Source organism: Podarcis tiliguerta (assembly GCF_965153285.1).
Source record: "Podarcis tiliguerta genome assembly, chromosome: 3".
Taxonomy (NCBI): domain Eukaryota; kingdom Metazoa; phylum Chordata; class Lepidosauria; order Squamata; family Lacertidae; genus Podarcis; species Podarcis tiliguerta.
This window is the reverse complement of record NC_139536.1, coordinates 16,816,696-16,823,723: the sequence shown is the minus strand read 5'-3', so window position 1 is coordinate 16,823,723 and position 7,028 is coordinate 16,816,696.

Genomic DNA, 7,028 nt, shown 5'->3' with positions numbered 1-7,028 from the left:
TTACCATGAGGCGTGGTCAGAGTCCAATCCTGGGCTGAGGGTCTGGAGACTGTCCACCAAGAGCAAAGCGCGGTCCAAAGCAAGAAGCCGGGCATGGTCGGGAACTCCGGAAAAACAGGTCTGGGTGCTGGCAGAAACAGGTTTGCAATGTCGTTGCTCCCGCAACCTGGGACTGGGCTGACTGGCCTTTATCTCCTCTGGGGCCTAGGGTGGTCCCGGCCCACAGGTGACTCGCCTCCCCTGGCCTTAAGGCGAGCACTCCTCCTGAGAGAACCTAGTTCCCTCCGCCTCTCTGCCCTGAACCTCGGCAGCTCAGGAGAGGCTGGAGGGTTACTGGACCCAGAGGCAACTTCACCTTCCCCTGACAGGGCTGGGAGAGGAGCACCTGCAGGCAATGGGTCCTCAATCACCTCCAGAGCCAGAGTGGATTCATCTGGTGTCTGCTCCTGAGGATCCAGCACAGGTGTAGGCCCTTCGGATTCAAGGCCCTGCCCCGGCTCAGCTGGCCCTGGAGGCAGGGACTCCTGTGCAGGCTGGGATTCCTCCGGTTCAGCCTCTGAATCAGATTCCCAGGCCATCACACCGGAACTCACACCTGTACTCATTGCATGCAGCAAGGCTTCCATTCTGCTGCAGTCCTTCTTCTGCCAAAACTACATTACTTGTCTTGCTGTCCTCCTCTGTCACAAAATTACGTAACTAATCATGCACATTAGGAAGAACTTCCTGACAGTAAGAGCTGTTCAACAGTGGAATTTGCTGCCAAGGAGTGTGGTGGAGTCTCCTTCTTTGGAGGTCTTTAAGCAGAGGCTTGACAACCATATGTCAGGAGTGCTCTGATGGTGTTTCCTGCTTGGCAGGGGGTTGGACTCGATGGCCCTTGTGGTCTCTTCCAACTCTATGATTCTATGATTGCATAATTTATGTTGTCCATCCATTATTCCAAGCTATTCACTTCAATGCAAAGGAAAAGCAATGCAAAAACCAACAACATTGTAATCAATCATGTATATTTTTTTTACAGAAAGAAAGCAAGAATGACAGAGAATACCGATTACATTTGCTGAATTGCTTTCCGTTCTAGACAAATAAGTGAATATCAGCAGTTTCTGCATCTCCTTCCATCAGAATCCTCTGACATTCATACTGTAGCTTGGATCATTTCAAGGAAGATATTGCGAGGGAGATGGGAATTTTCCTATGCCATGCAAGGTCTCTGACTGTGAGCTCTGGCTCTCTGTGGGCACAAACTGCCTCGGACCTCGGCTGTCAGCTGAATGACCAGGCAGAGTATATCTCAGATGCTTCCTGCTATAGTCTGCTTTACTTGACAACCACTGCTGTTCTCTCTGTTCATATATGTCACACACAGGCCCTGAGCAAATGCCCTTTTCAAGGTCACACAATAGACTTTTATTATTCTTGTCGTAAGGCATCTGTCGTCTCCAGAAACAGCCCAATGACCTCAGCAGTGTTACCCAAGCTGATATAAGCATTCAAGAAATGTCAAAGACAGATGGCTTGAGAGACTCTGCTTCTAAATCACAGTGGACCTGCATCTTGCACAAGCTGAGCTCTGCAAACGGCAAAGGACTGTGAAGAAAATGAGGCCAATATAGTATCTAACACAAACCTGCTTTGCTGTAATTTGAAGCCAGATTGAATGGTGCTGCCCACAATTTAAAGCTCTGCACTTGCTCCCCAGCCTATTCATCGCAAGGCCGTATGATGGTGTTTGGGAGCCCTGGCGCAGTTCCCCAAACAAGGCCTCTTCCCCCTGAAAAGGAATGCCCCAAATGCCCAAAATAATCTATCTCTCTCTCTCTCTCTCTCTCTCTCTCTCTCTCTCACACACACACACACACACAGTCTTGTGGTATCTGAAAGACTACCAAAAAATAAAATACAGTGGTACCTCAGGTTAAGAACTTAATTCATTCTGGAGGTCCGTTCTTAACCTGAAACTGTTCTTAACCTGAGGTACCACTTTAGCTAATGGGGCCTCCCACGGCTGCTGCGCCACCACACGATTTCTGTTCTCATCCTGAAGCAAAGTTCTTAACCTGAGGTACTATTTCTGGGTTAGCGGAGTCTGTAACCTGAAGTGTCTGTAACCCAAGGTACCACTGTAAAATAAACTGAGCATACACAGTTTCACAATTCTCAGCAAACTACAAACAAAAAACTGTGCCAAGCTTGATAAAAAGGAGTAAATACTCTGGGAACGAACTCTTAACTCATCATTGTTTTTGCTCGCTGCCTGCCTTTAGCCAGTCCCACAAAATGGTACAAAATGGCTGCAGAAGGGAATTTGTTCTTGTATCACAGGCATCAAATGTTGGTTCCTTTACTTGTCACACCCCTATTGTGGACTGACTGGCCCTTCCATGATCACTCTTTGGGACTCATGACACTTGGGACCCAACACACACACACTGGGGGGCTATATCTGCTACATTGCCAGTGTGGTGTAGTGGTTAAGAGAGGTAGACTCGTAATCTGGTGAACTGGGTTCGCGTCTCCTCCACATGCAGCTGCTGGGTGACCTTGGGCCAGTCACACTGAAGTCTCTCAGCCCCACTCACCTCACAGAGTGTTTGTTGTGGGGGAGGAAGGGAAAGGAGATTCTTAGCCACTTTGAGACTCCTTTGGGTAGTGATAAAGCGGGATATCAAATCCAAACTCTTCTTCTTCTTCTTCTTCTACATTGGGGGAGGACAAGCTCAGTTGCATCTGCTTTGAATTCAGAACGTCCCAGGTTCAGTCCACAACATCTCCAGGTAGAATCATAGAAATGTAGAGTTGGCAGGGACCCCAGGGGTCATCGGGTGCAACCCCCTGCAATGCCAGAATCTTTGCTAAAGTATCTGTGATAGATACCCATTCAACCTCTGCTTAAAAACCTCCAATGAAGGAGAGTCCACCACTTCCTGAGGGAGACTGTTCCACTGTCAAACAGCTCTTACCATCAGGTAGGGCTGGGCTGGGCAAGATTTTTGCCTGAAACTCTGGAGAGCCTCTGCCAGTCAGTGTAGACAGTTCAGAGCTAGATGGACTGGTGGTCTGACTCAGTATAAGGCTGCTTCTTATGTTCCTATTTTTCCTATTAGACCAGTATCCATAAAGTAACATATGCAAATGATGCCCTCCAGACTTTTAATGAAGTGGGGCTGCTTCAGAAGCAATGGCCCCTCTTAAAAGGTAAAGGTAAAGGGACCCCTGACCATTAGGTCCAGCCGTGCCCGACTCTGGGGTTGCAATGCTCATCTCGCTTTATTGGCCGAGGGAGCTGGCGTACAGCTTCCAGGTCATGTGGCCAGAATGACTAAGCCGCTTCTGGCGAACCAGAGCAGTGCATGGAAACGCCGTTTACCTTCCCGCCAGAGTGGTACCTATTTATCTACTTGCACTTTGACGTGCTTTCGAACTTCTAGCTTGGCAGGAGCAGGGACCAAGCAACAGGAGCTCACCCCATCATGGGGATTCGAACCGCCAACCTTCTGATCGGCAAGTCCTAGGCTCTGTGGTTTAACCCACAGCACCACCCGCGTCCCTTTTATGGCCCCTCTTACCTGTTCCTTTTTCTTTCGCCAGCAGTGCCTGGAAATCCCCAGTGCTCTGTATCCCTTTCAAGTTTCAGATCCCCTATTGTTACCTCCTGCCGATGCCCCACCTCCCTCCCGGGCTTCCATAAAAGCCCACTTAAAGGAAAGTTGAACTTCAAAGCATTCGACTTGAAAATTCTCCCCAGTGCTGTTTCCACCCCTGGAAGCAATGATGAATACCACTGCAGGCTCCTCTGTAAATTCCCTGCTAGCTGTTGCTGAGGATGCAGCTGAGAAGCACAACAGCCGCAGATCATTTATTCCAGCGGGGTGCATATCAGAAATGCAAATAAGGCTTCACAATGAGCTTAATTCACGAAATATATAAACGATACCATGAAGAATTAATACAATCACTCACTGGAAGAAAGAGTAAAACAAAAGAACTCCGCATTCTTATATCCTGCAGTCAAGAGGTGAAAGAAATGTAAGATAATAATCACAAGGTCTCTGGAAAAAACCACACACCATATATATTCCTAACACACCAGGCAACACTAATTGCTGTGATTTGTGGAAGTTGTGTCTTGCCAGAGCTGCTATTCAAGTCATTAAAAAAATAATCCCTTTGCTTGCAAAATTATGATTTCCTTCACTTTTGTTTTGCTGGGAAATATTTATGCTTGTTTAATTGCCCCGTTTGGAATTATATAATAAAAATGCAAGGCTGTCATCATGCTGCAGTTTGCTTGGCTGCCACTGGTGGCGCTGCAAAGTACATAGTCATGACATGTTTCTGAGAGCTGCTTCTCAATTGAACCAATATTGGGCTGTAAGGAAAAGGAAAGCAGAGGAGTGAGATGAGCAGGTGAGCAAGCGAGCCATGCTGGGGCAGTTCCCTAGCAACCATCTTGCTCTGCCACTGCCCACTGCTTCCCTCCTCCTCTCCCTCCACCACTGAGGCTGAAATGGTATTGTTGGTGTGAGATGATCAGTATAAGTGGGAGGAACAGGGCCATGCAGTAAAACTGTGCAGAACTTAATAACCAATGCAGCATAAGTATGTTGTTCCAGTATGGAACTGACTCCTTGACAAAGTCCTACGTATTAAGAAATTGGAGTGCAAATAAAAAAAGCTTTTTTCCAGCACAATTCCTTGTTTCCACATGTGTGCAGGGCCCAGAATATGGTTCAAAGTAATCCCTAGTGATAGAATAATAGAATGGTAGAGTTGGAAGGGACCCTGAGGGTCATCTAGTCCAACCCCCTGCAATGCAGAACTCTCAATTAAAGCATCCACGACAGATGGCCATCCAACCTCTGCTCAAAAACCTCTCTTCTCTCTGTGCATGATTTAAAACTTCTATGTGGTTTACAAAAACAATAAAACATTTAAATTATCAGTTAAAGACCGTTGGAAACAGCTATTTAAAACATCCAGAAGATAATTAAAATCAAGCTAGAAAAAGATTAAAACACACATCAATTAATTGTTTTACATATTTGGACAGGCTTGCTGAAACATTCAGAAACATTCAGAAAACCATTCAGCAAAACACCTGTCCAATGCCATTAGGCTTGCAGATTTGTACTGCTCAACCACCCAGAGAAGGTTATCAGGTGATAAACAAATGTTGCAAATAAACCTTCCCTACCTGGTTCCCCTCCCAAAGTTTTGGATGACAATTCCCATAATTGCTGTCGATGGACGATGCTGTCTGAGGCTGATGGGAGCTGTAGTCCAGAACACTTGGTAGGCATCAGTTTGGGGAAGGCTGTTGCAAATAAACGAACATTTCCCCAGGGCTTCTGAAACCTGACAGCACATTTCATGCCACATTGCTCTCAACAAATACTGCCATGCTCCTTTTGTTGCCGGCTTGCTCTGACGTAATTTAAGTTATGCACGCCCTCACGAGGGTGACCTTGGCCCTAGAGCATCCCAGAGGCATTGTAGTCAAGGTGTTAAATGTGTAATTCAACAAGACACCAGACTCTCATTTTACCAGGTTTGTGTTGCGGCACGGAAATCAGGATGCTTTACACGATGTGCTCTGTCTCCAGAACCCCAGCCGAAGTGGTCCCATTCCTAATGCTGTAGAATGGCACTGCCTGCCAGGTTGAGTGTTGCTTGTTCTATAGCAGGAGTGGAAAACCAGGGGCCTTCCAAAATGTTGCAGGACTATAAATCTCATCTTCATTGACTATGCTGGCTGGGGTTGATGGGAGCTGGAATTTAACATCTGCAGTGCCACAGGTTAGCCTGCTTTGGCTTAGAAAGGTGACTCAGGCAGCCAGAGGAAGGTGCCACAATTGAAGGATATTGACAAGCTTGCCAACAAAGGTCTGTATAGTTAAAGCTATGGTTTTCCCAGTAGTGATGTATGGAAGTGAGAGCTGGACCATAAAGAAGGCTGATTGCCAAAGAATTGATGCTTTTGAATTATGGTGCTGGAGAAGACTCTTGAGAGTCCCATGGACTGCAAGAAGATCAAACCTCTCCATTCTGAAGGAAATCAGCCCTGAGTGCTCACTGGAAGGACAGATCCTGAAGCTGGGGCTCCAATACTTTGGCCACCTCTTGAGAAGAGAAGACTCTCTGGAAAAGACCCTGATGCTGGGAAAGATTGAGGGCACAAGGAGAAGGGGACGACAGAGGACGAGATGGTTGGACAGTGTTCTCGAAGCTACCAGCATGAGTTTGACCAAACTGCGGGAGGCAGTGGAAGACAGGAGTGCCTGGCATGCTCTGGTCCATGGGGTCACGAAGAGTCGGACAAGACTAAACAACTAAACAAAAAACAACAACATTGACAAGCTGGAACATGTGCGGAGGAGGGCAAGCAAGATGATCAAGGGTCTGGAAACCAAGCCTTATGAGGAATGGTTGAGGGAGTTGGATATGCTTAACCTGGAAGAGAGGAGACTGAGAGGATATATGATAATCATTTTGAAATATCTCAAGGGCTGTCACATGGAAGATGGAGCAAGTTTGTTTTCTCCTGCTCTGGAGGGCAGGACTGTCATTGCAATTCTACTCAGTATTGATCCAGAGCAGATTCCAATGTATAGTTAGCAGAGTAAAAACTTAAACACATTGCAGCGTTTCCAAAAACAGACCAGAGGCAGTTGTATTTCACCCAGCAGAGCTTTACTGCTATTGAAGGCAAATGAAGCATAATGGTCCCAAATCCAATATATTCAGGATTGGCACTGTCCATAAGAAATCCAGTTGCAACAGACTTAATTTTAATTTACAGTAAGTCTAAACCTTAACACTAAGCATACTATGTACAGAACATCACACCAGAAGGAAAAGCGATAGAAAGAGAAAGTGAAACCCAGGCTCCTTCTGGCCCTACTTTTATAGTCAGCATGACCTTGACAGAAGAGATAACAGAACCAGTTCAAGCCAGCTGTACTCAGCTTCTCTGAAGGAATAATAACCCATGAACCTTCTGCTAGCTTCTTTCACACAGAGAA